This window comes from Stegastes partitus, unplaced genomic scaffold, assembly GCF_000690725.1.
Source record: "Stegastes partitus isolate 25-593 unplaced genomic scaffold, Stegastes_partitus-1.0.2 Scaffold80, whole genome shotgun sequence".
Lineage (NCBI taxonomy): Eukaryota > Metazoa > Chordata > Actinopteri > Pomacentridae > Stegastes > Stegastes partitus.
The window spans coordinates 256,070-274,191 of NW_007577811.1; the positions used below are offsets into that span (position 1 = coordinate 256,070).

Genomic DNA, 18,122 nt, shown 5'->3' on the forward strand with positions numbered 1-18,122 from the left:
CACACACACACACAGCTATCTAAGCAATGAGACAGGCGGGCTAAGCGTGGGCACTGATGGCTTCACTGCCTCAATTGATGGGTGCTTAGAGGGGAGTGAAAAAGGGATGCTGGAGATGCAGGGCCAGCGAGACTGAGTGTGAGAGAGATGGAGCGGCGAGTCTGCTCTGTCAATGACTCTCTGATAGCCTAAGCTTAGCGCCACTTCTGCTCAACATGCAAAGCTATTACATTAACCCACATGCTTCACAGCTGTTTCCATTAAATGCTTCAGTCCTAAAAATCTCTTTAGCTGTCACCAGATACACTACAACCATAATAAAGCTTCCTCACTTCCAGGTGCTGAATTATACTGCTAAGAAGCTGTGTTATATTTTACAGATATGAGGCATTTAGCCAATGCTTGTATCCAGAGTGAGTCATGGGGGGGCAACGATAGAAATAGTTTATAGTCATAGATTGCCAACATTAGGGGGAACCAGTATTGCATAAATATCAGTCTGTGCAAGAAACAGGGAACGCCGCACTCTGGCAGAATGTGATCATGAATCTACAGTTGGTGCTGTGTGACAGACTTGGCAGAGCACAGAGCAGTGTCTGTCACAGAGCAGTGACTGTTTGTACTGTCATTCAAATGTTTACCTCCCAAATACCAATCTGAAATGTAATCGGTAATGTGTACTTTGATTGTAAGCCTCTTTGGTGGTGTGATTGACTGAAATGCTGGACAAACAGGCAGAGTGCCTGCGAGCATTTTCCTTAGATAAAAAGTACAAATGCTGACTGGAGCAGTGTCACCCTGATCTGTCCTTGACCTCGCAGGTAGGGAAGAACACAATATGTAAAGTAGAGGATATTTGCATGGGGTGCTTCATCAACAATTTGCTTGATCAAAGTATTATAGCCAGAAGAAATACTTTGAGGATAATTTTAATTTAATAGTTATTGGTCATGCATTTCTGTACAGTTCAAATCATTTAATGTAGCTGTTTTCACTGTCACAGTGTATATACGAGTATCAGCATAATGCACTGTGGGTGGCTATTGTATGCCTTAGTTAGTTAAAATCAAGTATTACTTTTACAAAATGTAGCCACTGAAAACATGTCTAAAATAAGGTTGGGTCTGTTGGCAACAAGCATTGCATGAAAGAAAGAAGTAAAATGAGGAAGAAAGGAACTTCCTCCTGTCTCATTCCAGCTCACGCATGGTTTTCAAATGTGCCTATTAATATGAAACAAAAGCCAGAGTTTCTCTAAAATGTGCAAGTTTATATCTTGATGCAAACTTACAAAATGAGTTATGAAATTTCAAGTGCAATTGTCTTTGACATTTGGCAATAAGTGGCAGTGACTTGGTAAAACTGAAGTGTTCTCTTATTACAGTGCTTTAATTGATTTTAAAATTGGTTGTGACAGACTATCTGAAATCTGAACAAACTCTTAAAAGCCCCTTTCAGATCATGTTTCTGTGTCAGACCTGGTAACATTTCCATATCACTTTCAACACACCACAAGTCTGAACGGAACCATCACATGAACGGATGGACACACACTAGCAACTGCACTACAAGTTGTGTGAAGTGACAAAGGGAAGGATTTTTGCACTCAAAAGAGAGAGAGAGAGCTGCACACATCAGTAACTTCATGAATTAGTTTTAATTGCAAATGATCCCTGACATGGAGAAAGGGCTGATCAGGATCTGACAGCAGGTCACACTAGTGGCTTTTCTTCACCTCAGACAGGTGAACTGTCACACAAAGTCACAGTTTTTCAGCTTTTTATATTGCTGCCCTTAGCTCAGAAGAAAACATACATACGCTGGCTGTTATTGTAGATAGTTTAGTTTGGATTTAATCTGTTATTGTATTGTTATGCATTGTAAATCACTTGGTGTATTAAATGACCAAGATTGTGTGTGTGTGTACCGCAGCTCTCTCTGGCACTGTGGGGGCTATCGCTGCATGACGCTGTTTGGAACATTAACAGTAAAGTGACCTGTTTCTGGATGACTAGAATGCCATCACTTCACCAGATTGATGAAGTGAGCAATGCTCCATATCCCATATCTGAAAGGGAGTAAATTATGCTGAACTTGTCTTTTTTAGGTAAGTGAGAGGTCCCCTGGTGAGCACTTATCTGTTTCAACACTTCAACAGTTCCTATAACAGTCAAAAACGGGCTTTCTGCTTGCCAGTAATCTAATCAGTTTAATTTGTGACACGGATAGTAACTTTAGTCATGAAGGCTGCTTTGTTGATTTGAAACTGTCACTCGCATTCTTTCAAAGAGTTGTAAAATGTACTCATTACGATTTTCTTGCACACATATCATACTTTTCTCTGAACAGTTTGTGTAATCACATGAGACAGTGTGAAGCAAGGACAAGGCCAGTCTCACTGAATGAAAGGAAGCATCTATGTTGACGGAATGTGTGTGCATAGTTTTAAGTGACTGCTGTCCACATAACAGCCTACAGGGCAGTTTAATTCAGAGCTGCCTTCAGAGTGCGTCCCTTTGAGTAGCTGGGAATGTAAACGGCAGGCTAATGAATTCCAGGAGGCTGAACATGTTAACGAGTTCATCATTCCAGCTTGGTTTAGGAATAATTATCATTTTGCATCCTAAACCATTCAAGACTGGGTTGCACTTGTCAAATTAAGACAAGCGTGAATTCAGATAAACATTTGCATGAGCAAAAAATAACAAGGACGGTGTCGGTGATAGCCAAAGACTGGTGTTGGACATGTTGCCCTTGTCTTCACCTCCTAAGTGAAGGAGGTCTGCTTATATCCACACAGATCCAGGACCTGAGGAACAGTAGGATTGGCACAGGTGCCCTTTCAGCTTTAGGATTAGTTGGTGGGAACTTAATTTAAAGCCAAGACGTGAACCTTTGATACCATATCTTGTCATGCTAGTTTGCCTACTAGCTTTGTCAGATGATTTCCTCTTGTTGTTTTCATATTAGGGTATGAAACATTGCTGGCTTCATCAATCCATTAAAGTGAAAGCATTACAGTCATTCAGACATAGATCGCTTGTCCGGAAATGTTCCTCAATCCACCAATTGCTGGATAATACATAATGCAACACCAGACTAAAACTACTGAAAACGATTTCTTAAACAATGAAACTGAAAGCTCAGGACTTAACCTGCATACAGCTACAGGTGACATAAAATTGAATTGCAGCTGATGAACTTTGACTCTTTGTGACAGTTCACCTGTCTGAGGTGAAGAAATGTTTACAGTGTGACCTGCTGTTAGATCCTGATTGGCCTTTTCTATCAATTTTTATTACTGCCAGGTTGGTGAAGTTACTACTGCTGCTCCTTGTGCAAAGACACACAGCTCACTGTCTGGTACTGCAGGTTTGGAATAAGCTACAAACAAATTGTCCTAAACAGCTGAACACTAAACTGCTATTCTGTGTGTGTGGCAGCTCACCTGTCTGATGTGAAGACATGTAGGTCTACACAGTGTGACCAGCTGTTGGATCCTGGTCCGAAATGATCCACTCTCGTCGCTCTCTCAACGATAGTTAATAATTATAAGAATATAATTAGTTACCAGTGTTGTTGGTTCATGTGCAAATGTGTGTAATTGTCTTTGGAGATATGAGTCCTGTCCTTAAATCTGATGCTGCAGGTATGAAACAAACCCAGAGCCAGTAGTTCCAAACAGCTCAAAGACACAAGCTGCAGCTCCCCTTAACATCTTGTAGGGGAAAAAAAAAACTAAACTCAGATTACATCATTACTGGTGAGTGTCATTATTCATTAAGCTCTTAGCGTCAGTTGTCATTACAGTGATGTTTTACTATTCGTAAGGTTTTATTATTTATTTCTTTGTCTAATAGATTTGAATTTGTAGATCAAACGACATGAAAAAGGTGTGTTTATGTCGGCATACAAACTGTACATAAAGTGTTTCTGTGATGTTTTTTTAGACCAACATTGATGCTGAAATGTGAAAACATCATTCATGAAATCACTTCCTCATGTAGTGGTATTTTTCATAGACGGTCTGTCATCTTGAATAAATAGACATTTTACTGGGCGTCCAAAGTCCAGCTCACACTGTGGGCCGGCTGCAGGCACATGCTCAGTTCTCAAAGGAAAAATATGTTCTTCAGTAAGGATAGACTGATGTGTTTTGTTTTGGGGGTTTTTTTGTTGTTGTTAATTTTTTTTTAGGGTCAGTGTTGTTATCGATTAATAGAGATGGACCGATATAAAAGTTACATATAAACAACATGTGATAGCAGGAAAGCTGTCGATCATAATTACGTTATTTCATCATTACAGATAACTATCACCAAATTTGTACAAATATACATTAAATATTATCTGTTAACAGCAAGTGATAGCAGTGAACTTGTCATCTATATCTAGGCTTTTTCATTAATAGGGATAAGTAAAAGTAAATATGTATAGAAATAGGAGTGATGACATTTGAGCATCATGTGACACGATAATGGTCTCCTGTTTACTGTGAGATGAATTGACGGAGATCAATAACAGTTGGCCTCATGTAGTTACGTCTGCTGACTCCTGTGCATTTTGTTAATCATCTTCTAATCTGTCACTTCTATTGTGTTATTTGCTATTGTTTTCCAGACTCTGTTTCAGGGCGATCTGTGGCTGCCTCCTAACTTAGCTGCTAGTCATTAACGTAGTCAATTTGACTTTAACTTTTATTTAAATATTCAGAAATCATCATGGTTACAAAAGGTTTCTAGTAGAGAAAAAAATTTACAAACATAACAAAAATGAAAACTTCTTAGACTGTAACATTGTGCTTTTTAATAAAACGCCAGCTTCAACAAAAGGATGACAAGAATTCAGGGTAAAAAGTCCTATATAGATGCATTCTGGCTTGTGTATCTCACAGGTCAACAAAAAAAAAAAAAACCTTGCATATCCAAAACCCTGTTATTGTTGTAGTCACATGCACAGCAGAACATCTGTAATGTGGTGTTTCCACCCAGTACAGTAAGTTGGTTTCAGTGGTTATTAACACTGTCCTAATAAGTGCATCTGCCTTGAAATAGCCGTGGTGTCTGTGCAGCTGTTTAGCTTTGTAGATTTGATGGAGGGTTGTGCTTTTCATTTGAAGAGCATATCACTGCTTGTGCACAACTGGGATTTGTAAACTTCACATCAGTAAGATATTTTTTTTTCTCTCAGAAATGTGAAACTTGGAAAGAAATAATAATCTAGCAGATTTCTACAGGGTGAATATTTAGTTGCTAGGCAACAGTTTTTGGCATTCAACAGGAATCCTCAAGTAAAGGAGATGGTGAAAGAGGTGGGGGGAGGGGGGGCGGGGGCAGGGCATTGGGGTTGGGGTTGGGGGGGCTTGTGTTTGTGGCAAAACAGAAACATTAGTGGATCAAACTAGGTTACATGAACAAAATGGCTGTTTCCACAGGCCTGATGTGGCTATGTTGTTTTGACAAACGGGCCCACATGCAGGACTGTTTATTAAACCAAATCCATCTGAACACCATAAACCAGCGGTCCCCAACCTTTTTTCTATTTTCTACGGACCGGCCATTGCATTGGTGACCGTGTCCGTGGCATCAGCGGGTGGGGGGAGGGATTTGGAGATCAAAATTGATATCCTGATTCCAGCGCACCATATGAATGCAGAATGCCCTACTAATGCATACACCGCTGGAAATAAAAATAAATGACCCGCGGCTTGGTACCGGTCCGCCGCCGGGTGGTTGGGGACCACTGCCATAGACCACTATTATTGCTATTATTGCAGCTAGAGGGCACTTATTCAAAGCTCAAGTCTTTTTTTTCTCTCTTTTTTCTAGGTATGATGACAGTGACTTTTTAAAGATGTGTAAACCTGCTGTGCATTTAACTGCTGTACCCATTGCTGACTGCGTGCTCAGAGGGAATCCAAAGGCAGCTTTGTTGGACTGTTGAGTTCTCTGTTTAAAATTAGTAAAATCTTCACCGTTTTATGTGGAGTGCAGTGAGATGGCATATGAATTGGTGCTGTATAAACAAAATTGAATTGAATGGAATTGAATTAACGTTTTACACCATGTGCCTTTAACAAAGCTTGCTTTCAAAACTCCCCCAGCAGCATAGATGTCCGTGTTCACCCTCTCTCACAACCGCTGTTTTGTTTCTTCTTTGCCTTTTTGTAGCCACTACCTGACTCTCTCAGCCCTCTGGCAACAAGTGAAGTAGTCCATGTCATTGATGCAGGATTTTCTTAACATGGTTCCTCATCCGACCCCATTTTCTTTGTCAGATTGGGAGTTCAGATATTTATAATCTTGGGGCACCAGCTAATGGTATTTGCAGAGAAAAATCAGTTTAGCGCGTGTTTTCCGTAATGGCTTTGACTGCGTGGCATTGCCAGCGGCTCTGTCTCGAATGGTGGAAGGATGGCTCTAATTTGGGCTAATGGGTGACTCAGCCGTCATCATCATGTGTCCCTCAGTGGGCTGCATATGCCTGGTGAGCCATGGGTGCAGCAAAGCCACCGTTACACACACCGAACAACACGATGCATCAAGTCAGTGACACATGCAGCCAACTCTGACGTTTGTAGCTCCACATCCAGTGAGAGGGGGAGGATGAAATGAGACTTGCTCAGCTATAGGTGAACAAAACACAGAAGAAGAGGTTAATCAGTGACCAAGCTAATCAACTCTTTTGTCATTACATTAGATTAAAGCATCAAACTTTCCCGTAGGCTATCATTTAGGGAGACAGCTGTGGCTGTGGATGTAACAAATAGATGTAAAGGGATAGTCTGTGGCGAGTGACTGCTTGCTTTTGCTGAAACTTCCAGCGACGGCTGGAAAAGAAGGCGGTTGCCAGTTTACCAGCAATTGTGGCCCCGTGTGCTGGATGCAGGTTGTGTAAGGGAAAAGGGTGGGGGGCATCCAGCAGCATACTGGTCCCTGATGGGGCGTCTGACTGAGGCTAGGCAGGAGTGCTGCAGTGCCTAGTTAACATTCCACGGAGTCGGCAAAGCTTCACCAACCTCTGCTCTATCTGGACTTGCACACACTATTAACACACACATATATGGTAATATATTTGCAGTTTCTCTGAAACATGTATTTACTCTTCATGTAATGTGCACTGCATAGGGCTCTGTGTGCAACCTGTCAACGGTTTTCCACATGACCTGAGTACATATGGGAGGCATACCTGGATTGTGAGGATGTACAGTAACTACTGTCTGCTGTGGTTCATTATGATACTGGAGGAATAAGTGGGTGACAACAGCTGTTTGTAGATTCTGTATTTCTACATACACTGATGTAAACTGGGCAGTTGGTACAGATGAATTAGTGGGCACACAAGTACATTTTGGTTTCTGTGATGCACTGAAATGGTATTCATGCCTGGTATTGTTTTTAAACAGAAACTTGAGAGAGCTTTATTTGGTATTGTAGCTCCTCCTGTCCACATGTCAAAGTCTCTCTTGATGGTAGCTTGCTGCCATGGTGTGTAAATGTGAATGGATGAATGATGGTTAAGGTGGCAGAGAAAACACTGCATTTTCTGTACTCATAGTGAACACAAGTTCTTTTATTTTCTGTGTGTAATTTAATTTAACTTGCCACTGTTTAGTATTGTGTTTTGTATAGTTCTAAGTTTCCTCATTTCTTGTACTCCACCAATAACCAAATCCCAGCAAAATCCAAAGAAATGAAGAAGTTTGATCTCCCTCATTTGTGCAGCTTTTGTGATTTTATGCAGCTATATTTTTTTTATAATTAACATTAACATATGTGCAGACTAAATGCAAATATGTAATAAAAGTAGCTTATTGAATTAGAGTGATTGTAATAAATTGCACATACAATGACATATACATAATTACAAAACCCATTTGAGCTGTAAGGACATCCAATAAAACCGCTTGCAATGAATACTACTGTACCTTTGTACAGCTTCTGTTATATTGCCAAAACTGTAGTCTAGAAGTGTTTTTTAATACAATACTACAGCAGTTATGATATATTGGATGATAATGAAAACACTGACCTTGAATACAATCACTGTATAACCCCAACATAATCTAGAGCCTCTGAAATTACCACAGCACACTTCTCTGACACATTCAACATAAATGTATTATAACCCACACAAAACTAGTATATATTGCAGAACTGTTCCACCGGGCTGCATTACATTTTACAGATGGTGTTTGTTTTCCCTCCTGCTTGGAGACAGCCAATACTTGGGCAATGTACTCAATACTTGACAATGCGAAGTACAAGATACAAGATGCTATGGAGACAACTGACTGTACAGTATGGTTGTTTCACAAAAGCTGGTGTTGATCATTTGGTATTATAATAGTTCACAAAACTTGCATTGACCAATAAACAAGTGATGGGCTGAGGATTTAAGAGTGTTTTACATGTTAAAAAACATATCCCACTCCCTCATTCCCTAAAGGTGAAGTTATTTGACTGCCAGCTATTGAAAATGCTTCATGTACTAAAAATTTGTGAGCTTTAAAGAGTGTGTGTGTGTGTGTGTGTGTGTGTTTGGGTATTTGTATTTTAACCTTTCTGATTCAAATGCTTTGAGGATTACTACAATAGCAAAAGTGTGCTTTTACATTAATACATCAGTAGCCTGACCAGCAGGATGTGGGCTGCAGGTATAAACCTACCACTGGCTACAGATTTCAGTCAACTTTCTCCTTTTCTTCCGCTATGTCCATGCTGCTGTTTGCAAAGTTCTCCTCACTTTGGAGAACCACAATAAGAACCTCCAAACAGTAACCTGCCATAAGGAAACTGCAAGTTGTGCAGAGGATCTGGGTTGAGCAGTAAGGTGGCTATAATAACCAGCAGTAACACATCTGGTAGTTTTTTGATGGATTACCTGTTTTAATGACGGGCTCATCTCCCTGCGTGCAAATGTTTTACCAAAACAGCTGAAGATTATTGCAATTGGTTGGTTGCAGTGTTTTGGGTTTTTTGTTTTGTTTGTCCCTATAGCAGAATAATAGCTACAGCCACTCCACTCTGTAGTGGACTGTATTACCAAAAATAACCAAATGACATAATATAGTTTTTATAGTAAAACAGTCCCAGTAGACACTTTTCTGCATTGAATACTTCTACTTTTAATACCATATTACATTTTCCTTACAAGGACATGCTGTTACTTGAAGTAACATTTTCAGTGTAGAACTTTTATAGTGTCACATTAGTACTATTATTAGGTAAAGTAAAGAGTCTCAGTATTTTCTTCACTACTGCAGATCTATGTCTATCAAGGTAAACAAACACCTAATTATTATATGAATGAATGTAGCCCTGTGGGTCTGTAACTCAGGTGGTACAGCCAGTTGTCCACTAATTGCAAGGTTGGTGGTCTGATCCCTGGTCCTTCTGCATGCCAAAGTGTCCTTGGGCAAGACACTGAACCCCAAGTTGCTCTCATTGGCAGACAGGCACCTCGCATGGTAGCTCTGTGAATGTGTATGTCAATGGATGAATGAGAAACATTGTAAAGTGCTTCGAGTACTATTAAGGTAGTTCAGACAGGACACTTTGTCAGGTTATAACCATTTATTTGAGATCACATACATTTAGTTTGGCGGTGACTCTGCTCGTGATGCTCTGGAACGATCTGCACAAACATGACACAGATAATCCCTGTGATCACAAACCCCCACAGAGCCATGAATTTACAATTTACAATTTTTTGAATACAGTATGAACACGAGACCAACTAAATAGTCTTCACTAACAGAATCTAGATTACATAGTTCAAGGTACAATAATGAACCATCTGCAACCTACAATCCCACGATATGGGAAACACCGGTGTTATATGAGATTGAACAGTTTTTAAAAGGTGGTGGTTGGGGAGGAGGAGGAGATTTGATGATCTGCAGAGGCTGGAGTAGCAGCCATGTGGTGAGCGTGAAGCGGGCAGAATGAATGAACCCTGCCTCAGTTATAAAGCACGCTAAGTGGGTGGGCTGGACTTTAGCGATGACGATTGGACAGGAGGGGCCATGTGACCGCCTGACTCCGTGCCTGTCTGAACTAACGCGAAGCTCCATAAAGGTTATACAAGTGCAAACCATTTACCATTATTGTGTAACGTGAGTCTGTTCCACTGTGTGAGACAAGTACCAGCACATTACTCTAGTCACCGTAAAGTGTTGCCATAAGTGAAGTTACCTTAGTCAGCTGTAACATGTCTAGATAAGCAGAATTGTTACTGAATTTCAGTGTGTTGTGTTCACTGTCACAGTAGAGACACAGAGTCCCTCTTCATCTTATGTCCTGCATTGTTGCACTACCAACCTTTAGTAAATGCTACCAGCAAAAAAAAAAAAAAAAAACAGCTAAAGACATTGTAACAATAGAAACAGTGGTTTCTTTTCTGGTTTCTCCAAGTTTTTGAGTTTACTTCAGCTGCTTTACTATAACGATAGTAGATTTCAACCCCCTCCTTGAAATGTGCTACTTAGTGGCACTTGCTAAACTAGGTTGTTATATTCACCCGTAAAATTAAGAAACTCAGTAATGGCAGAGTGGGTTAATTGAGAATAATGTTAGACTCAGAAATGGACAAATGGACGAATATATCAGTGCCCCGGTTCGGAATAGTACCGCAGCATCTTAATTGAAGAGTTAGGTCTCCCAGATTGACAGCATTGTGTTAAGAACAGATAGACTAATTTAACAGATTTATTGAAAAAAAAAAAATTGTGCAGAGGTGTTGATGACGCTAACCATTTGTAAAGTCCAGTTTGACTCTGTTCTGTGAGGAAAAGTCAACAACTATCATTCCATCTGCAAGGAGGAGTACAAGGAGAGGAGGGACCGTTCAATGTGTTTGTTAGACCAGAACAGACACAAAGCGGGCTCCACAATGAAACAAGATATTCCCTATTTTAAATGTAAAAACAATAGAAAATCAATATGTGGCAGCCAATCCTGATGTTAGGGTGGTCGCCACAAACAAATCAGTATATGGGAAACACTAAGCTGACACCATCGGGCTCCTTTTCAAATACCGTTGGACACTTTCAGGAATATAGCAGTAATATATCCTGACTAGCTGAAAAATGTAACATATCACAAACCCCTAGAAGGAGTCCTGCCTTTCCACTGCCTCACCTCTGTCTCTCCTGGAGCCACTGGAATCAAATCAAGTCAAATTCATTTCATGCCTTCTTCCTCTGAAGAGCTCCTCTAATGTCCATGGCACCAACAACAATTTTAGGGGGCATTAGGAAATCATGTAAATCTACAACAGAGCACATGCGTACACTAACATACAAGAAACTAGACCAACACTGAACACATGCATACGCACGCACGTTCAGGCACACACAACAATCATTAGGATGATGGAAAGTAGTGGCATGTGACAAGTCATGTACATAATGCTCCTTCCTTTCTACCCCTGTGCCTAGTTGAAAGGACCTATAACCCAGCGTGTACAACCCCCCCGAAGGAGACAGCCTATAATGAGAAAGCACCATTATGGATCCAGCAGGAAACTGTGCTTCTGTGCTGCTGTCGCTGCTGCTGCTGCTGCTGCTGCTACCACCACAGTTACCCATGAGGTCTTTTTCTTTGTTAGTTAAGAGGAAGAGCAGCCGCATACGTCCCTCGCTCTCTGCTTGTTAGCCAGCAGTAATGACTAGGCTGTGGGGAGCTAGGCAACCAGGCCAAGACACTGGCAGCCTGTTACCCTCTGCTGGCCCTTGGTTCACCGACAGGAAGGGGAACAGAATCAGACACCACAGAGGACACACTGGGAGGATCAGATCTGACAGGCTGAGGAGGAAAGAAGAGCAGTAGAGGGGAGGAGATTTTTGTCGTTACGGACATACCAAGACCAAATTAGCCCCTTACCGATCCACAAGCACATTGTACGCAGCGAGCACCCAGCTCGTTCACAGACCTGGCGTCATATCAGTTCACTAAGATCAATGCATGCTTTGTGCAAAATGTGTATTGATGGTTTATGTGATTCTCCAGGATCATGTATTCACAGAGATGTGATTAGAATTTCTGAGCCAAGTGGCTGTTTGAATTGGGGAACTTTGTAATAGGCAACATCTAAGCTGAGGATTTTCTAGCACAATCAAACTCACTTTTATCTCAAGATACAAAATATAATAAAAACAAACTCTGCCTGTGGTGTTTTAGTACATGAAAGCTATTTCACAGTTGAGTTGTTTCTGTGATCTCATGTTTAGTAGTTTCCAGATGGTCTGTGTTTACTTAAGATAACTAAACTGTACAAAGTCATATCCTGCATGCTGTGATAGAGATATTATCAAGACTGTTTACTGCATTTATGTTACATGTGACCAGATCAATCATTCAGAGGCTCACACACAAGTTGTCTGCATTACATGGCAATATATGGCAGCGGTAACACAGAACAGAGTGTTTGTCATCATGCCGTTTGGATGTTCACCAGGAAAAGCCATGAAAGTAGTTTTGTGTATGTGTTGTGGTATTAAAGTATTTGGATCACATATACATTTTAAAGCTCTTAATGGGTCCATAAACAGTGTTCTGTATGAGGGACAGAATCTGGAGGACTCAAATGTGTTTGACTGCCAGTGTTTTGGTTTGTGGAGTTGAAGGCAAAACTGTCGAGGCTGCCTGAGGGGTGGATTAGCTGTTGAGGAAAGATTTTGTTGTGTGGCTTGACTAGTATCAGGAGGTTGCGACAGGGAAGTAGTCGAGAGTCAGGGCAAGAGAAATGGAAGTGGAGGCCTGACTTCATTTTACTTTTTAAGTTTTTTAAAATTTTATTTTGCAAATTCTGGCTTTAAATTAAATGCATCCCAATGTAAATGTACTACAGATGATGATTGTGGTTTTTTTTGTTGTTTTTAAAAAATTGTTTAATTATTATGAACATTTTGCTATCTTATGCCTCAGCTTAGGGTCCCTATCTCTTTCCATGGATTATGAATCAAATAAAACATTATGTAAAGACACAAACATCTGCAGTAGTCACAACCAGGCACTCCCTCAGTGCCTCGTTTTCCTGCCAAGTCCGCCTGCGTTCTCTCTCATCTGCTCAGGCCATCATCTCTTCCTTGCAGTTTCTTTTCTCAGTGCCTCTGACAAGTCTCGTCTTTAATGGGGAGTCCTGTTGACTTTAGCACAGGCTGGGGCGGTCTTACGCTGTGGATTCACTTGAATGGAACTGAGGTAAGCTAACTGCAGTGCCGAAACACAATAGGCAGTGCATTATTGATTACGTTTGTGATCTAACCTTGGTCCTCAGAAGAATCCCACCCCCTTGTCCCTGTACTCATGCATAATTTAAGCAGCAAAAGAGGGATTGTTTTCTTTAACCCTCTAATGGAAAGTTGGGTGAATGATAACAGGTTTCCAATGAATCTTAATTGTAAATTGAAGTTTAGGTCCTTCTATTTACATAGTGGCAAATTCTAAGTCGAGGCCCATTAGAGGTCAGCATAGCAGACTGAAAGAAATAGAAAGTCCATACGAAAATGAAAAGGGAGAGCTCCATTATAAATAGATGTCATCAATCAAAGGAATGTCCTTCATTTGGCATGCGTCAGTCCTGGAGGGAGAAATGCATATTCAGTCTTGAACAATGAATGTCAGTCACACTGCTTTCACCAGACACATGACAGCTGTGCACAGTGGCTGGTTACACATTCAGAGAATAGGAGCTGTGAGCAAGTGAGGGGCTGAAAGTCCAATCAGTGCACAAGGGAACTAAATAGGCAACAAAGCAGTACCCTCTTTAGAGGAGGATTGATGGACTTCCCCGTGTTGTCTAGACTACAGTCAGCACTGTTGTTTGAGACAGCTGACATTATGCACACCTAACATTACATTACACATGTATGTGCAACCTTGCTGTTCTGTTGGATGTGTGACATGGCTGTTACGTAGCATGCTAGAGTGCCATAAAGGAGAGCATCAGGGTCTCTGTCCTTGCGGGTTGTCTTTCAACTGATCCTCACAACTGTAAGGGGGGGCAGTGTGTTGTTGGTGCGTTATTGAAACAGGGATGCAGCTGCTCCCAGTTGGATCACCATGTTCCGCCAGCAGTGGAAGAAGTGTTTAGTCTCTCTATTCACTTTCAGTTTTTACAAAGTCACGTTGTGTAAGCTCCTGCTATGGCTTCACCAAGTACTAATAAGGCCTCAGTGGTGCCTGCACTGGATAGAAGGAAGGACTAGAAAAAATGCTCCTGTTTGCAGCAATGCTTTAATTTATTTCTTTGTTTTTCCTGTGGGAGAGACAGAGTAGTAAAAGGAGAGATTGTATTTTAGGTGCATCATCTCAGACGTGGCACTCCCTGGTACACTGTGTATTGAGGTTTTTTGTTTGTTTTTTTTCTTCTGCTGTTAGCCAATGAAATGTAGGCAACAGGTCCTGCTTAGTGGAGAGGAGAGCGTCGTGGCATTTTTCTCAGGCCTTGTTAATAGGATGGTTAGTGTGCCAGTATTTCCTTTAGTCACATTTAGAAAACTTCATCCCCAAGAGGTGAGCCAGGGATTTTTTATTTATTTATTTATTTTTTGTTCTCTTTTGGAGGAATGTGGAGCCGAACCATTTAACACCAATCACAATTGAATGCACTTAAAAAGACTGTTGTAAAGCCACAGAGGGAATGTTTGCACTGAAATCAGTAATTGTCTGTTTCCAGCCAATATTATATCCAATTCAGGCAAGTCAAGACTGAATGTAGTCAATGTGAAACATGTCTCTAGTAAGACAGAAACCCCTCAGTCTGATGACAGGAGTATTTGACTACAACACAAGAATAAACTCTTTTTGAACCAGCCAAAGAAAATCATGCCAACAGTTGCTGCAGTATTGCATCTTAGACAAAAAAAGAAAATGCCTTCCATGAGTGTCTGCACTTGGAATCTGATACACAATCTATACATTTAACTTCAAAAGGCTTACAGACAAGTTCCATTGAGTAGAACGAGCATCTGAGCGGAAGCTGATGGGCTAAGCAGACACACACTATGCCAGACCTCAGGCCAGAGTGGAGGAGATGAAGGAGAAGTCAGGCAGATGAACAACTGCAGACTGAAAGCAGAAAACAACCTGATGAGGATGAGAAGTTCTGTCAATGTGGTTTGTCTTGTGACACACTCAAGCTGCAGCGGTGAAGTGACGGGGCAAAAGGCAAGACTTCTACAAAACAGATGGAAGGAAAAGGATAGAGTGATGGTAAACATAGGTTATGAGGTGCAAAAATTGGATCTTTACTTCTTATGTAATTGACAACCAAACTGTTGCACCCAAGCGTCCTGAGTCATAGCATTGCTAAGTCATTTCTCATCATTAAGTGAGGGTAAGAGTATTTTACCATTTTCAAACAATCCTGACCCAAAGCCAAGCAATTAAATGGAAAACCCAAGTCTGTTCTAGGCAGATCCCAGTGGGTTTTGGTTTAAATGTCAAGCTCTTACAAAAATCTGAAGATGAGGAAGAGAAAGCCTGCGATCAGAATAAAGCAGAAGGGAATGAAGCAGGGAGCTGAGAGGAGGAAGGTAGCACATCCGCAAAGATGCAGTCAGGCAGCGGCAAGGCAGACAACACCCATCTCAACTAGTCAATTTTTAATTTTGGAGTCTGCTTTAACATTTATTCATGCTGGTTGCTATCCATCACAGGACCAATACAGACAGACCAATGCATGCAGCGGTGGGCAATTTTGGTTTTCATTTCATCTCAGATGCATGCCTTTGGAGTGTGGGAGGAAACTGGAGTGCCTGGAGGAAACTCAAAGCTAAAGCAAACATGGAGGGTAAAGTCGACAGAAAAGACCAGAGCTGAAAGTCAGGGCCTTCTTGCTTGGAGGGGATATCCTTACTAACAATGAACTGGCAGGCTGCTCTGAATATCTACAGTAATGGAAGAAAATGCTTTCAAATGTATTAATCTTCTCTTATGCAATATTCCCTTTCCTTTTAAAATGTATGAAATGGTTTGTTTTAAGAGGAAGACATTTGTTTGAACAAATGTCAAGAAAGTTAAAGAAAGAAACATCAGCTGTCTACTGCCGGGACTCGATATCCAGATTTTCAGACTGAGCGGAGGATAAATAAATAAGTCACCTGTTACTGCTGAGGTTTTTCTGCAACATGGAGATTTAAGGTCACAGAGCAAAAGAGCTAAATGTTGAAGACAAAGAGAATGGAGGTAATGCAGCAGAGAGCAATGCATCTGTGGGAGTTGAGTGTTACTGCTGTTTATAGAAATCTTTTTTTTTGTATTAGTCAGGACTAGGGCCCCTGGGGGAAGAGTCTTCATCTCCCTCTGTCTGTGTCTACCATCGCCATCTTTCTTCTGATTACCACCTTCCTTGCTCCTACTGTTCCTACCACACACTTTTTTTTTTCCTCCTCTGTCTTTCTCTGTGATGTTTTTTTTTTCTTTCTTGGTGTTCTTGTTGTCAGGTCTTGTTTCCTCTCTTCCTCGTTCATAGTCTTTCTCCTCTGCTGCAGCTTTCCTCTCCATCTTTGCTTTTCTACAGTCATTGCTTTATCATTCAAGCGTTGGCCTGGGAGAGGGCACTTTGACTTGTGGCGGGGAGCTGCATTTGCCCTGAGCCAGGGTTTAATGTGAGATAACTGCTGACCGTAAATTCTGTCGCAGAAGAGGAGTGCGGTAGAAAATGTTCAGGGCGGGGTGTGCTGCTTATTGTGTTGGAAATGTAACTTATTGCTCAAGAGACCACCAAGCCCCTTGTTCCTGTCAATCTTGGCTTTTGTTGGGAGGTGGCAATAGAAAGATCAGAACAGTTTTTCTCCTTTTCTTCCTCTGTGACCGGTGTCCCCTAACCACTGGCTTCAGTCTCAGACACATTGTTTCTCTGTCTCACACTGTAGTGCCATGTCTGATTTTCAGCCTTTCCTTTGCTGCCAGCCCTGTCTCTTGAGCTGTGGTCGCACGTCAGGCCATTTTGGTGTGATTTCTGAGATGGTTTCATTGGTTCACACAGCTTAGTGTCCACACTTAACCTGAAATGCGTGTTAAGTCCTTTATGAGTGTGTTACCTGCAACATGGTATATTTTGAACACCCTTTTTTTTCCATCTTTTCTTTATATTACTCTGATTGCAGATTGAAGACAAATTATAAGAAACGTAACCACGGTGTAAGCCTGTCCACTTCCAAGTGCTGTTTCAAAGATCTGATCATAATCTGAGAAAAAAAAAAAAATCCATATTCAGTGGATCCAGGCTTATCACATTATGCGTCATCACATATTCAGATGATAAAAATCGCGCAGTCGAGCACAGTGTAACAGTAGCTGTTCTCTTTCTCTGTCCTCTTTAGTCCTCCTCCTCGCCCTTCCACTGGCCACTGATTTTCTTTCATTCCTTCCTTTTGCCCTCTCTTTTCTCCTGTGTATTTAGCCACTCATTAGACCACTTTAAAATGATTGAATGAAGGTTGGCACCCTCTGTATGGGGTCACTACAGGCCCATCCACCCTCCTTCGCTGCCCCCGTCTTTTTAACTCGTCCCTGGCACCCCAGGCTGTGAAAGGTCAGCTGTCATCGGGACTCATTATGAGGAACAGAAACTGGAACAGACAGTAATTGTGTGTGGATCCTAGCAGCATTATAGCACGTAGGTAAAGAGACGACAAACATGAAGCTTTTACTCTTCTGTTGCTTGCTAACAGTAACAGCCAAGGTTCCTTGAGACAATCCTCTCTGGCTTTTATTGAGACTGTGTTTCTTTACAGTACTGTACATGATGTACATGATCCATTTCTCTGCAACCCCACCTTTTGCCAAAAACACACACTCAAATTGTCGCACACACACTGACACCTAATGTCCTCTCTGCTCTGGGAATGATACATGCAGCTGCTTGACTGGCTTTGACTCCTGCTCTTTTCCCATCTCTTCAAACACACACGCACACGCAGAGCCAGTTCATCACCGTTTCTGACACGGTGAATTTACAATGCTGTCCTTGACCACTTCTGAGCCCCGAGATCCACCTTCACTCGTCAGGAGACAGATTGGGTTGGCAGGTGGGGCCCCCTCCTAGGTCCATATTTTTATTTTGACATAAAAAGTAATAAAACACGTAAATAATTGGTGCATTTTTACTGC

At 41.3% G+C, this 18,122-nt stretch overlaps 1 protein-coding gene across 1 annotated transcript in view; it reads left to right on the forward strand.

Moving 5' to 3' along the window:
- fut8b (fucosyltransferase 8b (alpha (1,6) fucosyltransferase)) overlaps positions 1-18,122 on the forward strand; it is an 88,886-nt gene that overhangs the window by 26,726 nt on the left and 44,038 nt on the right. The window lies entirely within an intron of this gene.